The sequence below is a fragment of the Lygodium microphyllum genome, chromosome 13, assembly GCF_053477565.2.
Source record: "Lygodium microphyllum isolate KBCC chromosome 13, Lygodium_microphyllum_v1.1.10, whole genome shotgun sequence".
In the NCBI taxonomy this organism is placed as follows: domain Eukaryota; kingdom Viridiplantae; phylum Streptophyta; class Polypodiopsida; order Schizaeales; family Lygodiaceae; genus Lygodium; species Lygodium microphyllum.
Genome location: NC_141147.1, coordinates 123,228,296 through 123,255,371, shown reverse-complemented (window position 1 = coordinate 123,255,371; position 27,076 = coordinate 123,228,296). Strand labels below are relative to the sequence as shown.

General features: G+C 41.1%; 1 protein-coding gene, 1 non-coding gene and 1 pseudogene across 2 annotated transcripts in view; 2 read left to right on the top strand and 1 right to left on the bottom strand.

Annotated features, from left to right (window-relative positions):
• On the top strand, positions 1-103 carry LOC148027165 (U6 spliceosomal RNA). Its single transcript, XR_015692996.1, has one exon. It is a non-coding gene; the product is annotated as a U6 spliceosomal RNA (small nuclear RNA).
• Positions 104-1,951: 1,848 nt separating this feature from the next.
• The window catches only part of LOC148027163 (SNF2 domain-containing protein / helicase domain-containing protein / F-box family protein), a 38,904-nt gene continuing 13,779 nt past the window's right edge, over positions 1,952-27,076 (bottom strand). Inside the window, exon 9 of the mRNA XM_087691707.1 lies at positions 1,952-2,226. The gene's annotated coding sequence lies outside the window, so the exon portion shown is untranslated. The remainder of the gene's footprint in view (positions 2,227-27,076) is intronic.
• Positions 10,207-11,474, top strand: LOC148027164 (uncharacterized; annotated as a pseudogene).

Sequence of the window (27,076 nt, the reverse complement as noted above, 5' to 3'; positions counted from 1 at the left end):
ATCTCTTCAGAGACATCTGATAAAAGTGGAACGATACAGAGAAGATTAGCATGGACCCTGTGCAAGGATGACACGCACAAATCAGGAAATGGTCCAAAATGACAACCATAATTATATTTTTGCAAAGTTCTCTTCAAACACTGAGTGGTATATAAGCTCAAATGTAACATCCCTTGTAAGACTACAACAATCTAAAAATCTTGAATATGAAGGGATTTTAGACACTTTTAAAGTTATATTGACTTTTTTAAAAAGAATCTTTCAAAAATCTCCTAATATTTCTCCTAAGATGCAATACTGCCCAAAAGATTTGCAAGTTCGCTTTAACAACAAGCACCTCAATCTGTCCCATTTGTTAAGCAGGCATGCAATGCTAACAAGCGATATAAGCATGTAGGTAACTTTTCTCATTTATTATCAAATAGGTCAAGTGACAATTCATCTAGTATTGCATGGAAATTTCTATTTTATGGTTAAACACCAAGGGTGGCTCTAGCACTATTGAGTATACTTACAATAATGTCTATACAGTACAATGCCAAAATTTAATAAGAAATATTTGGAAGCAATTTTAACTTAAAAGAGTACTTTTTACTATTACAAAAAATTAGCTTCTAAAAAATAAATTGAAATTCATCAAAAGCAACTCATATCAAAACTAATTATAGCTGCTAAACAAAGTTCGACAACTTTTGTCGAGTACATCTATCTTGTGGGGAATGTATCAAAGTATGGTTCATTGTAATAAACTCTAGTGATTATAATTAGAAGTGCAAAGATTTACTTGGTGCTTTGCAAAAGCACACACACTTCCATTTTACCATTTTTGTTTGTTCTACATATCAAAGTACATATGCAAAATTTTACTTTGTGCTTTTTTAAAAATTGTGCGCTTCCCAAATCATTTGATGCCTTGCCATTTTCTACTAAATGGCATCTTGTGTTCATCACATAACTTTGAAATTATTTCTAAGCTTTAAATGGCAACTTGTGCTGGTGAAGTCTCTTTGAAATTGTTTCTTCTGAATTAATCTTAGCAAAGTTAGCATGGAACTAGCTTTGCCCCTGTAGGACTATGGTTAACTTGGAGAGTTCCTACATCAATGATTTTGTCAAAACAAGTATCCTGAAAAGATAATTATTGCACCGTACAGAAGACAAGAATCTCGAAAAGAGGATTCTTGTTTAAGAGTAGGCTATACGACCCTTACACGAGTACAATGTGGCATAGATTTTGCCCACACCACTTGCTGACAAGGACTTCGGGCTTCCTTGAAAATGATTTTTGAATTCCAGGCCTCTACCTGGGTAGAAGCACAGAGCAAAAATCCACACAGTTCTTGAGCCCGGGCTCATACAAAAGGGTAGATGTGCCTCAGATTGTGCTTCTCTTAATCGCTTCAACAGGATACCTTAAAACAGTGCGACAGCGCAATAAATACACATGAAGGCTGTTCTCTTACTTCTGTTGGGGGAAGAGTACATATTTCTTACACTCCTTACTGCTTATTTGAGCAGTGTTGTGACAAATTGAGCAATGTTCGGCCATTCTCTAAACAAATCCGAGTGCTCTTCCGAGCTAAGAGCAAAAACCAAAACATAAAGTTTCCTATGGACTACGTTTTTACTAATAAGACAGAAATCAACAATCATAGAGAATTACATCTAACGTCTCACATTGTTTTTCTGGCTTGCTGATTTTGCTCCATGTTAGGCATGCGGAATCTACTTCACTCCATGAAATTAAGGGCACCGCTAATGACAGGATATTTCATCGCTAGCTTGCAGTAATGTTTCATCACTTAAGATTGAACAGATTAGTGTGCTACAAAAGAAAGCAGACCCTCAACAGAATAAAGGATCCAGAATAAAGGATCCAGTTGCACATGCAAGACATGTTCCTTTGTAGAGACAACTGCCTTCAAATATTACAACTTACGACACCGAGGCATTCAAAAAGATGTTGATAAATTTCCCCTCATAAAAATTAGACAACAGAATGTTGTGTCTATTCTCCTTTTTACAAATATGAGATGGATTTTCTTTGCTTCTCTGCCTTCTTCTCTTTTCTTATTTTTACCACCGAATCAAATGCAAAATCCAAGGCTATTTCAGGTAAATCATTCATTACATGTAAAAACCTCACATGTTGAGGCCACCAAATACATATACAAGGTAGGCTTGCAGCCGAGCAACTGAACCAGGAATGACTTCATTGAAAAGACTCTGCAAATCACCATGCCACTTGTTCAATGCATGTCTGCCTTCTTCATGCTGTCTCAACAAATTTCCAAACTAACATATGCATAAAACTTTGCAAAGCACACATTCACAGCACACAAATATGGAATGAACTATGATTGAAGCTACTGAATCCCTAAGTGCAGACAGCTTCCACAAAAAATCGGAACTTTTGATACACCACTAGCACAAGTGAATAGAGAACCATAGACAAATGTAAACTTAGTGCTGCAAATACTCCACGGGTTCAAGATAAATGGAGAAGCAAACATAATTGTTTAAGGCAAAATTGGCTTGTGCAATGGGCACATAGCAACAACATTGGACCAGTAACGCTGAATGTACAAAGACCTCCAGTTCAGCAGTTTACTCTTGCACAAGGAAATAATGTTCAGCATGCTTCTCATGGACAACAAAAAATAAATCAACGCTCAGCCCTTTATACATCCAGATTACTTCGAAAGTGCTTGCAATTTTGGAATTAATAATACAATTGGTTTTTGAACCACTTCTGTAACGTGTTCAAGAGAATCTTTGTTGCGCATTGCAGCTTGAAACACATTATGGCGTGCGCAGTCACATTGGCATGCAGCCAGGTATGCAAATTCGTATGTATGGTCAGTAGGGAGGCCCTACACCTTGTGCATGACAACTTAATGCCTATTACAATATAGTTAGTGCAGCCTACTCTGGGAGCAACTTCTCTCAAGCTTCAAACACAAAGCAGCCACTTTCTTCAACATGAATGCTTTTTAGTGTTTCACCCTCCTCATATATACAAGATTTGGATTAGTTTTTTGTTTTTAACATCAACATCTTTCTTTCCTCTTGTACTTTCAATACTACTACTACCCATGCATACTTGGAAGGGCACATTGTGAAGATATGCTAGGGTGTGCCTAGAGAAAAGACACAGCTGGGGATGCAAAACGCAAGTCAGGCTGATAATGACGTCAACAAAATAAAGCAGATCAATGAAAAAACATAGTAGAATCAAGTAGCTCAGCTACAGAGCAGGTCCCAACTGCTGGAAATATGTTTCCTGCTGTTTGGTGATGAAGATGGGGCTGTCAGCCAGGTTGAGTCGACTACAGTAAGGCACGAGAACCTCCCAGCAGCAGCTGACCAGGTTAATATAGCTGAAACTGTTGGGAATAAAGGCTTACCGTGCCTTTTTACCATGTTTGGGTGTGGACACACTCTTACACTTCTTGTACTTTATATATATTATCAAAACCTAAAAAGTCGTACACTAGTCTTTGTACTGAACATCAAGTGTGCCGTGCTTCGTCAGGCTCCCAAGGCTCTATCAGACTGGTATCAAAGCTAATGATTCACGCAAGTAGGCAGTCGTGACCTGCAGTCACTGCTGACAGAGCAGTTGTCTTCATTGGGACCAACAAACAGCAGCTTTGTTAATGCTTCCTGCAGGCGTAACAGACTGGCGATCGACGAGGGGGCCATATGCTTGTTGCAGGCGTAACAGACTGGCGATCGACGAGGGGGCCAGGTGAAGACTACATGACAGTTCGGGCGACCTGTTGGAGAGCAGGCAACAGGCAACAAGTCAACAGGGGGTCACACGGGACCTGCACACAACCAAGACTAGACGGGCGCTCCAATGGGACAGGCTGCAATGTGTTCGCAGGTCACCCATGATCAGACAGGCCACGGGTCACGAGTCAACAGTCAAATTTCTGTCATTTTTTTAAATATTTCAAATTTGTTCCCCTCCAACAACTGGGTATTCGCACACACATGCACAGTGTGCAAGCCTAACTTGAAAAATTGGGGCTTTTCTTGGATTTGGGGATTTTGATGCAACACTGGACAATCTGACTCAGAAATTGCAAAATTGGTGCACATTTACCTAGGAAATTTTGGGGCTTTTCACATTTTAGTGAATTTTTTCAATTTCATTGAATTTTGTGCACACTGGACCCGAGAAAATTGGGGATTTTGCAGAATTTCATCAAGTTATGCAAGAATTGCCTAGTATATGCACTTGGGTATATGTATTGATGCAATTTGGACAGATTTTCTCTAAAAATTTTGGGGCTTTTGATCAAAATTGTCAAATTTGTGCCAGGGAATGCCTTTAGAGCAGAAATTGCAATGAAATTTTGGGAATTTCACATGTAACTAGTGGCTTGGTCTCTAAATGTGTCAGTAATTGCTTGAGGAATGCAGCAAAAGACACTTTTTAATTCTGAAAATCTATTTGCAAATCTGAAATTTCTGCAATCTTGGGATTTGAGCGTACCATGGTTACTTGTGTCACATCCGGGCTTGCCTTTGGTGACTAGTTAGTCAATTTGGACTAAGATTATTATAGTAGATGATAATCTACTTCTCTACATGCAGCTGTAAATCACCAAGTGTTTGGCTGTGGAGACCAAAGATGTGGTGTGAATGTGTTTGAAGCCATCTGACCCTTTTTGCGGATGAGCTTTTAATCAAAGGCCAAGTTTTCTCAATGAGTACCTAGCTCTGATACCATGTGAAGAATTGCTCTAAACACAAAATATAAAACCAATCATACAACAAAGCACAAACTAATAACATAGAACACAGATAGGGTTAGGGTAACTTGGAGACAGTGAACACATGAGTGGGAGATGACTTGGATAAGCTTCCTCGCTCTACCATTGAGCTCTCGATGTCAGACAACTTGCTCTTTAACATTGAGAAGCTGAATTTAGCATATGCAATGTGGCAAAGGCTTGAAGAATTGTATGCTCAGAAAAGTGCAGCGAGCAAGGTTTATTAGCTAAAAAAACTAATCAACTTTCGAATGAAAGAAGGTACAGTCATGTCTGTACATTTGAATGAGTTTAACTCAATTTTCAATCAGCGGATTGCTTTGGATTTCCATATTGATCAAGAGTTTAAGGCTGCTTTCTTACTATGTACTTTGCCTGAGAGTTGAGATACTTTTAAGACAACTTTGAGTAATTCAAATGCTCAGCTATTATACTCCGATGTGGAGAGTTCTTTGCTTATGGAACAACTCAATAGGTAAAATAACTTAGCAAACAAGTCTTCTGATGCATTATACACTAGAGGCACATTTCAGCACAAGGGCAGTTCTGAAAACAAAGCACGCAGTAAATCTCGTGGAAAAAATATAGTATGCCATCATTGTGGCAAAAAAGAGCACTACAAACAAGATTGTTTCCAATTGAAGAAAGAGAAGGACAAAAACAAAAACACTGAAGCCAACAAGACTGAAAACAAGGACAGCCAACCTGCAAAGAAGAGCAATGTGAAAATAGAAGAGGTTAATGTAGTCACTCATGATAAATACACCCCACTTGGGGGATAACTATGCATGTAAAATTGCAGGCATTGGCAATGTCAAACTAAAATTTTAGCATGTCTCTGTGTTTGTTTTACATAATGTAAGACATGTATCTCAGCTCAAGAAGAGCTTGATAGACACAAGGCAACTAGATGATGAAGGCTATCACAGCACCTTTGGAGACAGCAAATGGAAAATCTGTAAGGATTCTCGCATTGTTGCCAAGGGGTCCAAAAGTGATACCATGTATCCTTAGCATGTATCTAGTGTGCGTGACCATGTAGTCGCCATAACTGAGCAGCCAAGTGTTTCTTTGTGGCATAGCCGGTTGGAACACACGAGTCAATCTGGAATGAAAGCAATCTCTCATTTGGGTTATTTACCATCTTTGAGGTATGATAATTTTGAACAATGCAATCATTGTATTTATGGTAATAACATGCTCAAGCGTCACACAAAAAATCTCTTTCTCTAAAGTATTCACCCTTAGAGTTAGTACATTCATATGTATGTCAAATGCCAGAATTACCTTTAGGGGGGGAAGAAGTATTTCATTACCTTTGCTGACGATGCCACACACAGAGTATAGGTCTATCCAATCCATCGCAAAGACAGGGCCTTGGATAAATTTAAAAATTTCCTAGCACTTACTTAAAATCAAACTAGCAAGACATTAAAATGTCTTTGCTCTAACAATGGTAAGGAATATGTGTCTAAAGAAATGGTGTTGCAGAGCATATGAACAGGACCATTCAAGACAAGGTCCGTACAATATTGTCACATGCTACTTTACCCCATGGATTTTGGGCAAAGGCTGTTATGATAGCCGTATACTTGATTAATCAGTCACCAAACAGGTCTTTTTTTTGGGAGCGGGCTGGGCTTGGGGGGGGGGGGGGGGGGGGGATGAGTGGGGTGTGAATCCCTCAAGAAGAGTGGTTGGACAAGCCACCTTTGTATGCTCACTTGAGAGCGTTCGGCTACAAGGTATTTGTGCACATTTCCAAGGAAGAACATAGCAAAACTTGAGCCAAAGTCCTGTAAATGTATTTACCTAGGATATGGTGATGAAGGTGAGATGGAGTATCGATTATGGGATCCCCAGAAAAGAAAAGTAGTACGTAGCAATGATGTTATCTTCCGGAAAGATCGCACGCACAAACAACTTGAAAGAACATAGGAGGTCAAAAGGGTTGTATTCCAGGAGGATGTACCAATAGGACAACAAAGAACTCCTCTACTGCTCTCTACTCTCTGTGTGTGTTATCCATTGTGTTCACTCTCAACTCACTTATTCCAACTCCATCAAGCTCCTAAGGCTCTATCAAAAACAGCAATCACATGCAACTAATAGATGCCACATGGCAATTGGTGGCAATAGGAAGTGTCTTCAAACAGGCTGACAGCAACCAAGATATTGATGAGAAGTTGGTAGCAAATGCAACAACTCTAGATGATGAAGATAAACGTAGATGATGATGGTAACAACTAAGGATGCGAGGGTAGGCAATGGATGAAGAGTGATGTGCACATTAAGTCCCTGTTCAAGAACATGTTGGAACCAGAAGAAGTCTAGGGTGTCGTACAATTGTCTAGAGTACTATATAAAATGGCTAAAATGTTGGCCCAATGTAGGTGGAGTGGTGAGCTAAACATGTATTATATACTGATTAGCCATATAAGAGCACAAAAACAAGCTTAATTAACAAGAAATGTATCCCTAGAGAGAGTGTCCCACAAGCCGAACCCTAATTTGGGAGAACCCAGCCTTCACTCAACCTTTATCTCGTTTTTGTAGATTGTTGGTGCTAAAACTCTGTTGTCCACACCCCGCATGGAAGATATCACAATTTAAGTTGCTGCCTACCACTATATGTTGTTGGCACCAGCTTCTAGACACTCCCAAACTGCTGGCGGCTGCTATTCAGCCTTTCTCTACTGCTAGTGACTGCCATCTTGACCTATCCTATAGTTGGCAACCTATTTCCGGCCTGTTTGATCGTGATACCCAGACCACTGGCAACTGCCATTCAGCCTTTCTCTACTGTTGGTGATTGCTATCTTGACCTATCCTACAGCTGTCGACCTGTTTCCAAACTGTTTGATTGTGATACTTGCGTTTACTGCTGCTTACTGCCTACCAGCTTGCACTTACTGCATACCAGCCTGTGTGGAAAGCTGATGTCACAATACACCCTGCTTGTGTCATCATCTGGCTGCATTTTGCTAACTGCAATATCGCCCCAGCTGCCACATCATCAACATTGCTCTGTTTTGCTATGTTCACACTGCCTCGCTCCATGTGACACTAATCCAACCACCATTGTATTGTGTTTGCTACTGCCAAACACCTTCGGCGACTACCTAATGCATTTCGATATCCATCAAAGTACAACACATTCTTCAGCTCACAGTCTCCTACCCCGGTCCTTGAGACACACGAGTTTGTTAATATCCACCTTGCATAGTGTTTGCTGTATTTAGCATTGTATTTATTCATTATTCAATTTCTTTCATCTTCTGCATTCATTGTCTCTCTATTACCCTAGCCTTGACTATGTTTCTTTACAAAGTAGTGTGTTTGTTGTACGACTGTGTTTATATTCTATAGTTAAGCGTTTCTTTACATGGTATCATAGTTGGGTACCCATTAAAGGAACCTAGGCCCTTGATTGAAAAGCCGGTCTTAAAAAACAAAAACAACATATTCAATTTCTTTCATCTTTTGTGTGTTAGATTTATTTATCCTCGTGTGAACACACATTATTGTGTATAAAAGAGTGAATTTAGGTATGAAGACCTTGTACACCACTTAGCATTAAATAATAGTCCAAGTGTTAGCAACACAATCTAGCCTATATATTCAAGCCCTTTCACTTATACTTTCATCCCACATCATAAAAGTGGGGAATGCCCCTTGGGAGGAGCCAAAACGCCGAAACGTGGAGAGTTGGGCTTGAAACGTGTTTCCCCAGCCGAAACATTTCCCCTTTGGGGAAACAACTGCCACATGGCATTTCATGTTAGAAAACATTTCGGACTAACGCGTTTCCCCACCTAACTGAAACGTTTTTGGTTAATCGGCTTGTTTTTCAAAATACAAAGTGATTGTTATTTATGTCTTGTTACAAATGTTTCGTCCAAATGTTTTCTTTTAATGTCTCACTTTTAATAAATGTTTAACGTTTTCTTTTAATGTCTCGGATTTGAACGTCCAAATGATTTCTTTTAATGTCTCTCTTTTGTTTGTTTTAGTCATGTTGTCCAAACGTTTTTAATAATAAATGTTTTAGTTTAAAGTTTCATCTTTGTTTATGTTTTGTTTTAATCGTGACATCCAATTATCCAAACGTTTTTTATAGTAAACATTTTAATGTTTGGTATTTTATCTTGAAAGTTATTAATAATAAAGTTAAAATGTTTAATAGTCAACATTTTAATGTTTTGTTTTAAACGGGGCTGCATGGCACAACCCAGCTCCAAATGTATTCGAAGATATTGCGATTAGTTTGTTTCTTTCACGAATCCCAATTCCGTAGTGATAGTTGTCACACTCTAGAGTCCAGGGCCCAGGCTTTGTAAAAGAATCCAGATCCTCTGTGTGTGTGTGTGTGTGGGGGCGCACGCGCACCTCCATGGTAACAGAACATAAACAGTGAATACACAAAATTTTTAAGAAACAGTCTGTCACTCAGCCAGAACTGCACTAACAGCTCTCTCTCTCTCTCTCTCTCTACCACACCGTAGACTGACAATCCACTTCCCAACAAACTCTAATTATGAGCTGACAGCAGACCCAGGACTGCCAAACTTCAAATATGAGCTAAGAGCTTAAAACAGACCTAGAACTACCACTAGCAACTCTCTCTCTCTCTCTCTCTCTCTCTCTCTCTCTCTCTCTCTACAACAGTCCACCTACAGACCTCTTGTTCTCTTTCTGTCTAATATATTTCCATCATAGAAATAAAGTAATTATTATACCACGCAGTCAATAATCAAGTCTGTCATAAATTTTTTAAAATAATGGAGTAAGGGGTAACAATCAGGTCTAGAAACATTATAAATATGCACTTCAGCTTTGCCCCACGCCATCCAAGGCTAGAGTATCTAAATCAACCATCAAGCTAAGCATCCACCTCTCTTCTTTTTTTTTCGTAAAGCATCCACCTCTCTCTCTCTCTCTCTCTCTCTCTCTCTCTCAGCCCAAAGCTTTCTCTTCCTCTCAAAATATGAATCCCAAAGCTGTTGAAGCCTTTCTCAATGAGACTAGCATGGAGAAGGAGAGAACCCAAGCTTACACAAGTACAATAGTAAGAAAGGTAGTGCTAGGTGGTGGATGTGCCATTACTGTGGCACTGAAAAAAGGTGGATAAGTAGAAAGGGTAAAAGCCCATCTACTTGGTCTCAATGGAACAGGGATTAAGTCTTGCGCCAAGTCCCCTATGGAGGAGCGTGTTCGAAAGGACAAAGAGCACAAAATGTTTCAAGAAACAAGGACTCCTTGAAATCCCTTTGCTATTCCAACATCAAGGCAACCCACTAGCGCAACCTCTAAAGCTCATGCACGTGAAGATAGAGGAAGCCAATCTTCTCTCTCTGGTGGAGGTGCTTTTAATATACACGGAACTGCAACATCTTCTCAACCAGCCTTTCGAGGTAAACAAGATACTTTGTTTACTTCTTGGCATCCCCAACGTAAGCCACAAGTGGATGCAGCAGTAGCCTGTTTTTTTTTTATTCTTGTGGGATTCCTTTCAATGTTGCGCGATCTCATTTCTTTAAGGAGATGGTCACAGAGATTGCTCAATTTGGGTCTACCTGCACACCACCCATGTATGATACCTTGCGGGAAAAGCTTCTTGAGGATGAGGTCTCGAGCATTAAAGAGGCCATACAACCAATAAAGCAAAGGTGGAGCTCATATGGTGTAGCATTGCTAGGTGATGGATGGACAAATGTGCAGAGTCATTCTTTGGAGGGAGTGCTTGCAGCTTGTCGTGGCAAAGCACTTTACATTGTCCACAGAGTGTGGTCCATGACAAAAGACAGCTCCTATCTTATGCGAGCTTTGGGGTGAGGCTGTGGAATATGTGGGACCACAAAATGTTGCGCAATTTGTGTCAGATGAAGAGGCTACCAATAGAGCAGTAAGTGGCTTATTGGAGAGCAAGTATCCTACTGTTATATGGAATCCATGCATGGCACATTGTCTCAACAATTTGTTGAAGGACATTGGTGCTTTGCCATGGGTAAAAATCATTATCACTACAGGTAAGGAAATAGTGACATTCATCACTCGTCACCATTTCTCATTGGCATTATATAGGAAGTTTGCAAAGCAAAAGCTGTTGAAGTATACAAAAGCCAGATTTGCATTTAACTTTTTAATGCTTCGTCGTTTGCACAACATGCGACCGGTATTAAAGCAAATGGTGGCTAGTCCAGAATGGGAGGGTTGGCCTACTTCTCGCATAGCTATGGCACAATTGTGCTACACCACCATCAAGAGGATTATTGGCCGGAGGTGAAACATTTACTTCTTCTGTGCTTGCCCATTGTAAAGTTGTTGCGTCATGTGGATAGTGATGTTCCCTTTATTGGGAAGATTTATGAGGCAATGGATCGGATGATAGAAAACATCCGATCCATTGAGATAGATAATGCTAGATTACAAGAGATTGAAGAACTTGTGGTAAGTAGGTAGAATTAGTATTACTCTCCATTATATTCTGCAGCTTATGCATTGGATCCTGAGTTCCAACACAAGGGAAAAGTTCGTCAAGCAAATACAAAGGTAGTGGGAGGTTGGAATTCAACCCTTCAAAAGTTGATTCCTACTCTAGAGGAACGCATGTTGGTGAAAGATCAACTTGCAAACTTTCGTAATAAGGAGTGAATTTTTGGGTGGCCTGATGCTCAACGTGATAGATAATCCCATCTACATTTTTCAAATCTTTGTGCATCCATTCTTTAGTATTATAATTTGAATCAATAAGGGATTCTTTTCTCAATGTTGTATTTATCTTGCAGATTCCATGTTGGTGATGTGACTTGGTGGGAGGACTACGGTGCAAACTCACCTGAGCTTCAAAACTTGGCCATCAAGATTCTTAGCCAAGTTTGCTCATCATCAACACTAGAGAGGCTTTGGAGCACCTTTAGTCACATCCACACAAAGAAAAGGAATCGCTTAGGAATTCAAAGAGCAGATGACCTAGTTTTTGTCAATGCAAACCTACGTTTGTTAACAAATATGAAGTTGGCGTATTCCCAAGACGTGTATATAGGCTTTCATAAAAGAGAGTAGGATTTTGGGTCTGTGCGAGATGCCGATGATGAGGGGGAGGAGGATGAAGAGGATCCTACAGCAACTGAAGACTATGAAATGGATGAGGAAGAGGGAGATGGAGAGAAAGAGGAACTATGAAATGATAATTAGTTATCAATCACTTTCTTTATGCATTATGCACTTATTTAGAATTCTTTCTTCTTTGCAATTAGCATATAAATTATATTTCAAAATCCTTACATGCATCACGAAGCTCCTTTCAACTTATGCCTTTTGAGAACTCTTCTGGAACTTGAAAATTAGAAAGCTTTGATTGTGAGTATGAAATTTGTAATCTATATTGTAACTTCTAAGCACCTAGGCTCTAACCTACCTCTCTCTCTCTCTCTCTCTCTCTCTCTCTCTCTCTCTCTCTCTCGTCATCAGGAGTTTCCATTTCCTCCTCCTCAAAAATTTATGTTTCTGTTTCCGTTTCCGTTTCTCCATTTCCCTCAACTATGTCTCACATATCTCATCTATCACTATCAATCTATCTTTCAGTTTGTGTGCACTTGCAAGAGCTCTCTCTCTCTCTCTCTCTCTCCATGGAGTTCCATCCGCCATAGTCTGTTGGACACACATGTACTCCATACCCAACACTAGTATCACTACCTAGCTCTACAACAAGAAGAATAATAATAACCTACCTATCTATCGTGTTAAGCACGCCGGCCTAGAAGGGCGACTTGCAATTCGTTCCATATAAAATCACATGCTGACAATTTGTCCATCTCTCCCACGGCTCTACAAACCCAACCCCTCGCTGATACACAAATCGCATCCTTTCAAATACCAATTGGTAAAATTCATTATCTCTCAGAAGTCAATGTCTATCCCTCAGAAGTCAATGTCTATCCCAAGTCACGCTTTGGCTGACTTCTCACCAAGTCTTAGATCTTATTCACATATTTAACATACGGGCATTTTACATGAAATTGATGCTATATAATTTTGAGCCGATTGTTCAAAATTTTGTGAACAAATTTTGGGGCTTTTTGGATTCACACCTTCTACCATCGAATTGAAACCTTTGATGACAAATTGAAGACTGCCCGAGTGCTAGCACCTTCAAAAATGTTAACAGATAAAAATTTATAATTAGAATATAAAAATGTTGGAGTTAGACACTGGTGATGCTCATGCACGTGCTAAGACCTATCCATCACTTATTAAATAGTTGTATGGGAACCTCCGCTGCCCAAATTTTAATCCAAAATGAATTGTAGTTATTTCTATTTCTTTTCTATCTAATTCACAAAAGAGTTATGTTTTCTCGAGGCTCGAGGAAGGGGGAGGTGTGTGTGTTGTTGTTTCTAATAACTTTGCACATGATCTCCAAGTTGATCTCGAAAGCTACACCCGTATATTTGGTCTCCGGTTGTGTACCCAATGCCTCTAAGTCATGCTAGCTTTTGATCAAGCTCTAAGCCATACACACGCACCTTTGAACTAGGCCTTATTTCAGGTCCTTGAGCTTTTCCATAGACCATGTCATGACCTACCTCGTGTTGTATCTCCCTTACCCATGTCTCTCCTTTCCCAAAACCATTGTGTGGTATTAGACACTGCCTCTTCGAGGTAAGACCTTCCCTTCTCCTTTTTCGTATGTCTCATGTCATGGGTTCAATCACCCATGACTGGAAGGTGGGTTTGTTAGATTATTTTATCCTCGTGTGTGAATACACATTATTATGTGTAAAAGTGTGCATTTAGGTGTGAAGACCTTTTACACCACTTAGCATTAAATAAAAGTCAATTTGTGTGTACTTGTAAAAAAAGAAGTATCTTCGAGAACGTGGAAACAAAGTTTTCTCTCTCTCTCTCTCTCTCTCTCTCTCTCTCTCTCTCTCCGTATGGAGTTTCATCTGCCATAGCACACTCATATTCCATACCCAATATTGTGTTCATTGTCTCTATGTTACCTTCACCCTAACTATGTTTCTTTATCAATCTATGTGTTTGTCATACGATTGTGTTTATATTCCATAGTCCAACATTGCTTTACATGGTATCAAAGCTAACTACTCATTGAAGAAACCCATGCCCCTAATCGAAAAGCATGTCTTAAAAAATAGAAACAACAAAGGAAGGACCACATCAAACACTACTATACCAACTCAATCTCAAAAGGAGCCTATACCAAAAACTAAGTAGCAGTGGTTTTCACAATCTACCTTGCAAGATTCCAACACGAGTGGAGATACTTCTAACTACCATGGAGAAATGAGACTTTATTCTATTCCTAACAAGGAGCTGAGGCTAATCGTTACTCATAAAGCAAAGAAGATTAAAGAGCTTGACAAAAAAATTACACTTCGACAACAGCCACACAATGAAGATATCTATTGATTCTTTCTCTTCAAATAATTTGCATAAATTTAATGGTGTTGCAAAGCCATCGAGACCTTCATCAAGGATGGGTCTCTCTATTGGAGAAAGAGATCGAGAGTATGTCCCTTTCTTTTAGACATATCCTTCTAATCGAGTGCAACGTACATAAGTTTCAACTTTTGTTCATTCTTCCTCTTTTACTTCTACTCCTTTGTAGCATTTTGGTAAAGATCATGAGGAAAAATAGGGTTTGGTATGTTGATCATGGAAAAGATTAATTCTTGTATGTTAAACACACATAGAGGAGATTATAAGAAAAAGTATAAGAACTCAATTTTTACTTTTTTTTCTTTGAATTATGCTTCTCAAAGTCAAAATGAGTTTGGTATTCCATTTTCGATGCATTTTGTATCTTCCTCTTGTTTTCAATTTCCATTATTAAATCAACAAAACAAAATCAATTTAATGTAACCACATCATTTACATCCATCTTCAATCCATTTTGTATCTTCATCTTCATTTCAATTTTCATTATTAAAATCAATAAAATCAATTTAATGCATCCACATCATTTACATCTCAATTTCAAAACCCACCCACTATTCAGCTACATCTCCATTACCATTCACACCATTTATTTTCCCCTTTCAAACACCACACACCACACTCGGGATTCTTCAAACATAGGCACAATCTTTAGATTATCTATGTCTTTACTTCCTAGTGGTGCTTATGTATCTAAGGGGGAGGTCCATTCTTCACTTTACGCACCTTGGGATAGTTTACCACCATGGCAATTCCTAGTGGACCATCTAGTTATGCTATTGTACCTCAGCTAGCAGTTACACAAGGTTTAAGAGTCCATGTGCCTTCTCCACAAGCACTTGTGGATCCCTCTTATCCTATTCTTGCCTACCAACCCTACCCCCCTCCCTATCCCTACTATCCTCCTCTAGACACCTCATAGTTCTTTGTCTTCATCAACCAAACATGCTTTTATTGATAAGACTCATTTTAACGAGTCCAACTATACCACTTGGTCAAATCTAATGAGACATGTACTAGATTCTCAAAACTAGTGAAACCTTGTCCACTTGGTCAAATCTAATGAGACATATACTAGATTCTCAAAACTAGTGAACCCTTGTCCAAGGGCTAGACCCCCAACTTGATCCGTTCCTTGCTCCATCAGAGGCTGTCCGCTCGTGGAAGACCAAAAATATCTCCACTATAATCAAGTTAATACAAGGTTTACTCTCTCAATTTCATTCACAACTACAACACTTTGACCTTGCATAAACATGGTGGGAACACTTGACTAGCTGCTACGTGGCTCAACATAGACCCCATCACATCAACCTCAACCATGAGCTTCAAAATTTCAAAACAACTAGCCTGGATGACCTTATGATCAAGTTGGCTAAGTGTCGATGACTTTTCGTTGAATTCTCTATTATAGAGACTCCTAAGTCTCCTAATAACTAGATCACTTTATTCCTAAATGAGCTACCTAGAAAACACTTCCATTTTGTGCAATAAGTGATCTAAAAGCCTACCATGTCTATGTTCTGTGAATTTGAGTGTCAATTGTCGCATTGCGCTCGAATATTTGACCAATTTCATAGTGTATCCTCCATAGAGGAGGCTCTCATTATTTCTTCTCAAAAGGAACAGCAAGAGAAAGGCAAGAATAATCAATATCAAAACCAAAATCAAACTCAAACTCAAAATCAAGCTAGTGAGTCACAATTGAACTCCCAATTATCCTTAGAACCCAGGTTGTAGAATGTACCAAAGAAAATCGGGTATTCCCAATACTATTAAAACTCTAGCCACTTTGACGAGGAGTGTTGATCGAATACAAGGGGTTTACAACCCAAACAAAAGACTTAGATCCTTGTCCCTTAATCGGGTAATCCCAACATAGAAGGCACTAGTGAAGCTAGACCCATATTGCTACCGGTCAAAATCTCCACCTCTAATGGCTAATTTTGCTGGAAATTGCTAAGGGAGGATGAGAATAGGCTTGAGGATGAGAGAGAATGCTGAAGAGAGAGAAAACTCACACTTCCATTGCAAGAAAATGGAAGAAATCAATAACTGCCTCGTCTAGACAGCCATGAAAGCTATCTCCACTAATGAGACACCCCCAAATATGATGTTGTCTGACTGAGACAACACTCAAACTATTGTTATCTACCGCTACAATCTCTTCTGGAAAAGTCACCAACTCCTAGAGGGTTTCGATTGGAGCTCAGCTAGAGGAGTGAGCAGCAGCTCGAGAAGTGAAAGTGACAGAGCGAGAAAAAGAGAGAGTGAAAGTACGATTAGTTTTTGGGAGTACCAACAATGTTGTTGGTACACAAAATAAAATGTATTTATACTTAGGGCATGTAAGCAAAGCAAATACGCTTTCTTTGCGTACCCTTTAGGTATCAAAGAATACACTTGACAGCCTCCCGATGTGTTTTGCTAGGATTTAACATAAACCTGCTAACAACTCCCACTGCATGAGCAATGTCTGGACGAGTAGCAACCATAGCATACATAAGAGAGCCACAAGCTGATGCATAAGGAACTCCCTTCATAGCATTTCCTTCCACGTCATCTTTTGGGCTGTTGGCTTTACTAAGATTAAGGCATGGAGATAAGGGCACCCCAAAAGGCTTAGCGTCAACCATATTAAATCTATCCAATACCTTTTCAATGTACTTTTCTTGAGATAAAAACAGCAATTTCTGTGTTCTATCCTTGCAAATTCTCATGCCCAATATGTGCTCTACATTCCCTAAATCTTTCATGGAGAAAGCTGATTTCAGCTTATCTTTGAGAGCATCTAAGCTAGTCTTTCTCTTCCCAGCTAGCAACATATCATCCACATACAAAACAAGTATGATGATGGGGCTGCCTTCTGTATCCTTTTTCATGTACAAACAATGATCTACATGGCTGCATGTAAACCCATGAGAGAGCATAAAAGTGTCAAACTTTTTGTACCACTGCCGTAGTGCTTGCTTCAGCCCATACAAGCTGTGTTTTAGTTTGCACACCATCTGCTCTTTTCCAGGAACTACAAAGCCCTCACGCTGTTTCATGTAGATTTTCTCATCAATGTCACCATGCAGAAAAGTTGTTTTCACATCCATTTGGTACAGCTCTAAGTCCAATACAACAGTGAGAGCAAAAAGCACACGTAGAGCGGTCATTTTCACAACAGGTGAGAAGACCTCTTGAAAGTGAATCCCTTCCTTCTGTACATACCCTTTGGCAAAAAGCACACGTAGAGCGATCATTTTCACAACAGGTGAGAAGACCTCTTGGAAGTCAATCCCTTCCTTCTGTGCATACCCTTTGGCAACCAATCTTGCCTTGTACTTGGGTTTCCCATCGACTATATTTACTTTGTAAACCCATTTGTTTGGAAGAGGCTTTCTTCCTTTGGGCAACAAGATCCCAAGTATCATTAGCATACAGAGATTTAATCTCTTCCTTCATAGCTAGCTCCCACTTACTACTGAATTTGCATGACTTGGCCTCTTTATATATAAGAGGCTCACCCTCATCTGTAAGCATCACAAAATGCAAGGAGGGGTCATACCTATGTGGTTGCCTTCTTACGCGTGTAGACCTACGTACCCAATGATCTACATTTTCAGGAACTCGGCCTACATCTGGAGATATGTCATTTTCAACATTTATTGGCTGTTGTAAGCCATTTTCAGCATGCTGTTCATGGTGTACAGCACCTTCATTTTCATTACCAGCACCTGCATTTTCATAATCAGCAAGTCTATCCTGCTGTCCATGACCTCCTTGTGCTTCTATTTGCTATCCAACATCACCTAACTCAAAATAACCGGCTGATCATCGGTTTCAACCTGTGGTACAACACCATGAGGCTCATCATCTGAAGTAATAGGTGGCTGCAAATTCTGAAATTTGACCTTTTTCATATCCTCATTAGAGACTAAAGTACCTTTCAGCAATTTTTCCTCATTAAACACAACATTACAACTGCAAATAATTTTCTTGGACTGAGGTAACCACACTCTGTAGCCAAATTCACCCTTATCACCATAGCCCATGAAAACACCTTTGATAGATTTTGGGTCAAGTTTGTTCCTCGGTTCATCTCTAACATGCACAAAAGCATCACAACCAAATATGCGTTTGTTCCTCGGTTCATCTCTAACATGCACAAAAGCATCACAACCAAATATGCGTAAATGGTCATATGAGGCCAATTTGCCAAACCAAAACTCCTCAAGGATGCCATTATCTAAGGACCTATTTGGACAACGGTTACAAATGTGAACCGCGGTTTTGAGTGCCTCTCCCCAAAATTCATGAGGGAGATTAGTAGACAACATGCACCACACTCTTTCACACAAAGTCCTATTATATCTTTCAACCACCCCATTTGAAGAAGGGTTGTAAGGAGTTGTAAGCTCCCTCTTAATTCCATGCAAGTCACAAAAGGACTTGAATTCACTAGATGTGAACTAACCCCCATTATCTGTTCTCAAGCATTTCAGCTTTCTACATGTCTAAGTAGTCACAAATGCATGAAAAGTTTTAAAAACAGCTAACACTTCACTTTTCATTTTCAACAAATGAACCCAAATCTTCCTGGAGCAATCATCAATACAAGAGACAAAATATACAACACCACCCAACGATTTTACGGACATACTACATACATCAGAATGTACTAAGTCCAAGACATTGGACTTACGAGAGACACCAAAGTAAAGGAATTTTTCATTTGCTTTCCAAACTGACACGCATTACAAAAGTCAAGTTTAGAGCCTTTTCCATCTACCCTCTTCAAAGAGGTAAGGACATCAAGTCCTTTCCAGCTCATATGACCTAATCTCTTATGCCACAATTCCAAATGATAACCAATTTTAGAAACTGCAAGAAACTTGCCATTCAAAGATTTATAGTGCAAATAATATAAAGTGCTCTTCTTGGTTCCTTTTGCAATCAGCATAGAACCCTTTTTCAATTTCCCCAAAGCACCACCAAACAGTGTAGTGTAACCATGCAAGTCAAGCTAACCAACAAATAGTAAACTCTTTTTTATGCCAAGCACATATCTGACATCTTTCAACACAAGCTCTTGCCCATTATCTAAAGACAAGTGTACAGTGCCAATCCCATCAATGCTACAAGCATGGTTATTTCCAAGGTACACTTTTCCATAACTGGCTGCATTGAACATAGCAAAACACTCCAAGCAAGGAGTTACATGGAAAGAGGCACTAGAGTCTATAATCCAAGTTTGAGTGACACCATCATCAACTGACAAAAGTGCATCAATCACATCAGCCTTGGTAATCTACATATAATACATCAACCTCTGTATCCAAAAGCTCCTCTATGACTACCTTTATAAAGAAATACAAAAAGGGGCGCCGGACTTCGGGGCCAATCTGGTGTTGAGTGAGGGAGTGAGGACTCTGTTTGTGTGTGTATGTGAAAAGACCAGGTATTAATTGAAGGGACTACCGTTTTATGTGAGTCATAGACCGATTGCAGCTTGTGATGAATGCTATTGACCATCATCCATCAAGAGACGAGTCTAAACTTCCTAGTGCAGACCGTTTGGAGTTGACCAAGGTTCAAGCACATTAGGATAAATTGAATGCCTGCATCCATTTGTTTCTCTTTCTATTCTAACAGTGTTTTGACCTTGATTCAGCATACAGCCAAGGCATCAATGATCAAAGGCTTGAAACGTATTATGAAATCAAACAAGGATTCAAAACTTGGAGAATCAACTAGCAACAAAGAAGTTTATTGAAGGAGAGACGGTTAAAGCATTCATCACTCGGATCAAGCATCTGCGCAACCAGATGGCTGGCGCCGAGATACAAAAGACTAATGAAAAGATAACTTAGAGGCGTCCTCAAATTTGTCCACCAAAGTTCAATAGATTAGTAACTGCCCTAAACACTCAAGTGAGACACCAAGCTTTGACATTTGAGAAATTTTATGCACTACTAATGGAGGAGGAGTTGAAACCAGCCTTCCTTCTCGTATAGGGTGGTTTAACCTGATTAAGCACTTAATTACAGCAATTAGCAAATGAACATAAACTGAAATGCTCACTTTACCTTTATAAATTGGACAGTGGACATCTTGTTGGCCCCAAAACTGGCGCCCCTTTCGGTATTTCTTTAATTTCAATTGCTGATGGATAAATTACAAGCCGAGATTTCACAATCTCCTTGGCTAATTCAAAAGCCCCTTGCTGTTCCAATAATCAGCAAAGCATTCGGGCACAATTGCCCCTTGATTTTCACCCAGGACTTGCTCTAAAGGAATCCCAACTGGTCAGATGCTGCCCCAAATTCACAATAGATGGGCTGGCCTCTCATATCCTCACAATTCCACGAATTTCCGGTGCTGATTTCAGTGTACAATGCCTTTGACTGATGGCACGGGTCCCAAGGTGGCTGCTAAACCCTAATTACTGCTGTAATTTAGGGTTTATAGCAGTAAACTCTTTGCTGTCCACCAAATTTGGCTGTACTCTGCTACCCATGGCTGAGAATTGCTGAGAATACTTGAGCATAGACTGGAGGAGATGAGAGAATGCTGTAAAAAGAGAGAAAATCAGCTGAAATGTATCTTTTGATTCGTAGCTCTGATGACAAATCTGATGGCACCAACAGCTTCAAAAGGGGGGTAAAACACTAGCTCAGCTACTGAGCCCTCCTCTCCTACCGCCGCCTCTCTTGACGCAGAAGAGAAAACCTGCTGCCCCCTGTCCTGTCGCGGCGCGCGATTAGTCGTCGTCGCCTCTTAGAGCCAAATCTGATCACCTCCTCTCTCTCCACCAAGCTCCGAATGGCTGCCATTTAGCTTCCACCACCCTCCAACAGCCTTCTCCCTAGTTGCATGGGAAAGTTTTGCCAAGTGGCAACCTTCCTAATGCATTTTCAGCCATTAAATTAATTTTTCAGAATTAATTAATTCTGAAAATTAATTTCAGCCCTTTTGACCCTACCCAAAATTAAACATGCCCATCTGGAATGAAATTGGCTAGGCCATTTGCAACTTGGAGTGGTTCCCAACCTCTGTTGACCCTTAGACGAGCATTAATTAATTAATTAATGCTAGTCCCTAGTGTCACCACTGACACTTAATGACCAAACAATTGTCCTAGGGTCCAACCTGGCACAAACTGACCACCAAAACCCAATTGGCATAACTTAACACAACTTTTGCCTTTAACACCCACTACATCCTCGGGGTCCTTGGCCCGTTCCCATGAAATAACTGCCATGTGCATCACATGTGCTAAACAACCTTGCACATTTGATTAGTAACTTAATCAAATGTTACTAGCAAGATTAAAGCATCTCAAAATTTCACGTCCCCGTGATAGGAGTTGTGGTTTAAAGCCCGAGAAAGTAGCAACAATTTCTTTCATGCACTACACCCGTGATCGCCCATATAGAGCGTCAAAAAATCTTCTTCTATGCGGGAGCATGCAAACAAGCTAAGGCAACTACAAATGCAAGTGCAGAACACGGAGAAGATGATCACTTCCAAGGACATGGCGATAATACACCTTTCATAGTTCCTGCCTAGATTCAGTGCATTTTACTCCGCTTTGATTGCTTCATGCTAGATAAAGACTCTTCGTTGGGAGGAGTTGGTTCCTATGGTTTTGGACTAGGAGGAGCAATTGAAAGGACAGAATACTTCCAAATCAAAGGCATTGACAAGTCAGACCTCTCAGAAGAAGGGGAAGGATCAAAAGAAGAAGGACAAAGAAAATAACTCCACTTGTCACATCTATGGCAAGACAAGTCACTGGAAGAAGGATTGCCCCAACAACGAGAAAAAGAACAAGGAGAAGAAGTTTTCAAAGGATTTAGGAGTGGCTGCTCCCTCATCAGTTGCCTTCCTCTACTTGGAGATGATTGAGGCATCAAGCCCTAGGGCTTCTGATGTTGTGTTGACAGCCCTATATCCTCACAAGTGGATTGTTGACAATGGTACCTTGGGCCTCTACAACAAGTGTTGTCTAGTTGCGGCCTTCACAGGGGCAAATTCTCATTAGTGATAGCTCTTCTATTCCTATTCAAGGGACAGGTAACATGCAACTTATTGCAAATGGGTAAGGTGGTGCCCATACTTTAGAGGTGCTTCATGTGCTATGCTTGGGTTACCATATGTTGTCGGTACACAAGATTTGTACCCTCGGCCTCTTGGTTGAGTTTGACGAGGCTACCTTTTAGATTCTTAATCGTGGATTGAGACAAGTGCTTTCTTCCGATAACGAGGAGAATGGAGTCTATAAATTAAGGTCTTCAGTCTTTACTTCTCTTTTTCTTACCTCTTAGATAGAATCCAAGATTTGGCATGCTCCTAAATTATGATTACCTTTGAAAGGCATGTAGGGGACAACTTGTTGAAGGTATGCCAAACATTGTGGTGAGCTAGCAACCGTGTGTATCTTGCATTCGCGAAAAATAGCATCGTTATGCTTTTCCCAGCAAGGCTTCGAGATGGTCATTAATACCCTTGAAGCTTGTTTCTACAAATCTTTATGGACTTGTGAGGGCGGAGTTCCCAAAGGGAAGCCTGTATTTTATGCTAATTGTGGATAATTTTAGCAAGATGACAAGGGCTTATTTATTGCAACTGAAGCCAAGGATTGGTTACTCTTTGAGGAGAATTGATCATGCCAGAAGTTAAAGACATTATGATCTAATAGGGGCACCTTATGAGGTGTATTTTGGGTCTAAGCCCGATGTTTCCTATTTCAAGGTTTTTGGGTGTGACACCTATATCCACATCCCGAAGGCACAACATGATAAAATTTGAAGTGGCTTCCTAAAGACAAGTGTTTGTGGGCTACAGCTCACAATTCCAAGGTTATCAATTGAATTATCCTGTTAAGAAAGATGTCTACACGAGTTCAGATAGAGGGGGGTGAGGAGCACCCATGCTTCAAGATCCAAGAGATGGTTGGGCGCCAGCGACTATACCTTTGGGGCCCACGACACGTGAAGATGATTCATCTTCAAACGAGGATACTACTTCCCCACCAACTTCCCCAATAGCACCACCATTGATGGATATTCTGGAGACTTCAGCAGATGGAGCATGACGAGGAGAGATCCACCCAGCCTCCTCCTCGTTGGACTCGAGACACACTCCATGATTCGGGAATTGAGGGAGTCCTTGAGAAGTGGCAACCACAGGACGATCGATGGCAATCTCAAAGGAACCAAGCACATACTAGCGAGCTTGTTTATACTATCGGGATAGGGAGGCCATCTCCATGAAGAAGGCTTTTTGTAGTCACAACATTGGAAGAAGGCTATGGAGCAAGAGTTGGATGCTATTGAGCAGAATGGCACTTGGGATCTTGTGCCTCGATCCGCTCATAAGAAGGTGATTGGTGTAAAATGAGTCTTCAAGACCAAATATCATAGTGATGGTATTCTAGATAAGCACAAGCTGCGGCTCATTGCAAAGAGCTTCGCATAGTAGCCAAGGGTGGATTTCCACGACACCTTTGCATCTTCAGCTTGGATGGCTACCATTAGAGCCATTCTTCCCTTAGCCAGCCATAGGAGATTGTTGGATTATCAACTTGATGTGAAATCTACCTTCCTAAATGGTGATTTAAGGGAGGAGATCTATGTTGAGCAGCCTTTTGACTTTTCCTCATCAAATGGATAGGTGCATAGGTTAAAGAAGGCCTTTATAACCTCAAATAGGCTCCACGTGCTTGAAACGAGAAGATAGACTCATTCCTCCAAGGGAAGGTGGGGTATCTGTTAGCAGAGTATTTGTCAGCTCATGTGTGAGTCTAAGCTTGATCTGGGCTGGGCATTTTTATTAGGTATTTTAGGTATTTTAGGTATTTTTTCTGGTGTGGCATTTTATGCCAGTGGAGCATTTTATGCACCAGTCGGCCAGCATTAACCAGCATTTATTGCTCCCCACTTTTCACCCTATTTATACTCAGTGGCTCCTCCTCAATTAGTAACTTCACCATCTGCAAACTGTGGAGAGAGGAGCCAGTGCCAGTGCCCACACAGCCAGTGACTCACTGTTGTATGCGACTGTCTCGTGTTCAGATATATGGATTCCATTTCCCGTGCATACATCTGAGTTCTCATCTGTATCGTGTTCTTTTCTTTTCTCTTTTTGTCTTGTGTTTCAGCAGTTTATTTCAGCGCATGTTTATGCTTCCACCGCTGCTCCACTTCTAACATGGTATCAAATTTCAGGATCTGTACTCCTGCTGTGTTTTCTTGCTGATTTCAGGACTGTTTTGTACCCCTGCTGATCAGACGACTGCTGTAGCAGTCAGGCGACCTGTTTTGGGGCTGTTTCAGCCTGCGATTTCTGCAGTTTTGCCATCACCTGCTGCCTACGCACCCTCTGCTGCCTGCGATTTCCATCAGCAGCTTCTGGCGACAGTTTTCTACTTGTTTTTCTGCAGTTTACAGCCTGCGTTTTGCTGCTTCAGCATCTCTCGTGGCTGGGTGACTGTTAATTCAGGCCGTTTTTGCTGTTTTTGGCAGTTTTTGACTGATTTTTTGACTTTTTGCAGCAGATTTTGTCTTCTATTGATCAGATTTTGGGTTATATTGCATGTGAACTCTCATTTCCTGCAGTCTGTGCTTGTGTTTTGGCTGTGTTTCCTCTCTAAATTCCATCTCTTCTCTACTTCTCTTCTTATCCTCTCCATATGGCTCCTCCGTGCACTTCCACTGATGCTAAGTTACATGGACCTGATTATCTCACATGGAATGCTGTCATGAAAGCTTGGTTTGTGCAGAAGCGGTTATGGTACATCGTCTGTGGAGCTATTCCTCCACCTCTCCGTCCTTTTCCTCTTCCTGAAGACTTTGATGAGGAAAACCATGAGGAAGCGGTGCTCACATGGGACTTGGACGATGCCCATGCTTACTCGGCGTTGCTTCGGTGTATTTCTAAAGTGGTCTTACCGGCGGTTACCTCCTGTAGGACCTCTCCTGAAGTATGGCAGAAGTTGCAGCAGATGTACGAGGCCCCTTCCACCATGCGGGCAGTCACACTTTATGGCTAGCTCCAGCAGATGAAGTTTGAGCCGAAAGATACTATTCAGTCTTTTCTTCTTCGTGTTACGCAGGTACAGGATCAGCCTCGACACATGCAATCTGCTCTTCCTGAGGCGCATCTCGTCGGGACGGTCCTCTACAAGCTCCCCCCGGAGTTTGATGGAGTGGCCAATGCTTTGCGGGCGCAGACATCATCGACTCCTGTCAGTTTTACACATATGACCTCGATGCTTCTTGAGCATGAGACATCCTTGAGATTACAAGGGCGGCTTCGGGCACATTATGGAGGCGAGGCTTATGTAGCTTCAGAGAGGGGTGACGGGAAGAAGAAGTCGAAGGCCCAGTGTTACCACTGTGGCAAGAAGGGACATTTGCGGAAGGACTGCAAGACGTTAGCGGCTTCCAGGAAGAAGGAGCAAAAGACGAAGCGGGATGTTGACTCTACCGATGAGTCCTCTCCTTCATCAAACTCCGACTCAGATCCTCCGACCAAGGTGAAGTCCAAGGCGCAAAAGGGATCCTCTTCTTCGGATCGCGGGAAAGGCTTGGTAGCCCCTTCCTCGGCTACTTTCTAGTGGTGGTGATGAGGTCATCCCTCACGACTCTCCTGTGCCAGAGAGGGAGTGTGAGCGGGTGTTCAGATGGGGCAGCCGCGCCTCATCTATACTTTTATACAGGTGCATAGGTTCCAAAGAGGGACGTCCCTGACGCATCGACTTCAGTCTAGCGGAATCAAATCCTGGAGCTGGGATTGACATCCACGTTCATGATAAGCTGGTTATCTGGCAAAGAGCGGACAAAGAGCGGGAGGCTTTCGTCTGGAGCTCACATGAGGGGACACTTTGGCGGTCTAGCCAAAGGCGGGAAATCCATGGTCACCTATGTTCAGGGACATTTTTGAGAAGATGGTCTTGTATGCTACTGCAAGACATTGGTGACGGACCCAGAGACATGCTATGATCTTCTCTATTTTCAGGTGTTTGGTACGATCGACATCGACATCAGGTTCTCTCCGAGGCACCTTGGTGGTGGCTTGATCACCCACTGCTTGGGTATCCATGGTTCTACTTGGTGGTTCTATGTTGTATAGTTTCCGATCCCTTTTCATTATACTATTGTATTGTATCAGATCACCCATGATCTGAGAAAGGGTGTTAGCAGAGTATTTGCCAGCTCATGTGTGAGTCTGAGCTTGATCTGGGCTAGGCATTTTTATTAGGTATTTTTTCTCGTGTGGCATTTTATGCCAGTGGAGCATTTTATGCACCAGTCAACCAGCATTAATGCTGGCCGACCAGCATTTATTGCTCCCCACTTTTCAACCTATTTATACTCAGTGGCTCCTCCTCAGTCAGTAACTTCACCATCTGCAAACTCTGTGGAGAGAGGAGCCAGTGCCAGTGCCCACGCAACCAGTGACTCACTGTTGTATGCGACTGTCTCGTGTTCAGATATATGGATTCCATTTCCCGTGCATACATCTGAGTTCTCATCTGTATCGTGTTCTTTTCTTCTCTCTTTTTGTCTTGTGTTTCAGCAGTTTATTTCAGCACATGTTTATGCTTCCACCGCTGCTCCACTTCTGACAGTATCAACGTTCCTCTTCCAATCCCCAGTTGTATGTCCACACTCAGCTAGAGGACACGCATTGTTCGTGCTTTATGTGGATGATCTTATTTTGACAGGTGACCATGCCTAGAAGGTCAAGGAGAGTAACGCGGTACTACATGAGGTGTACAAGATGATGGATATGGACCTTCTCCGCTTTCTTTTAGGCCATGAGATTTACCAAACTCC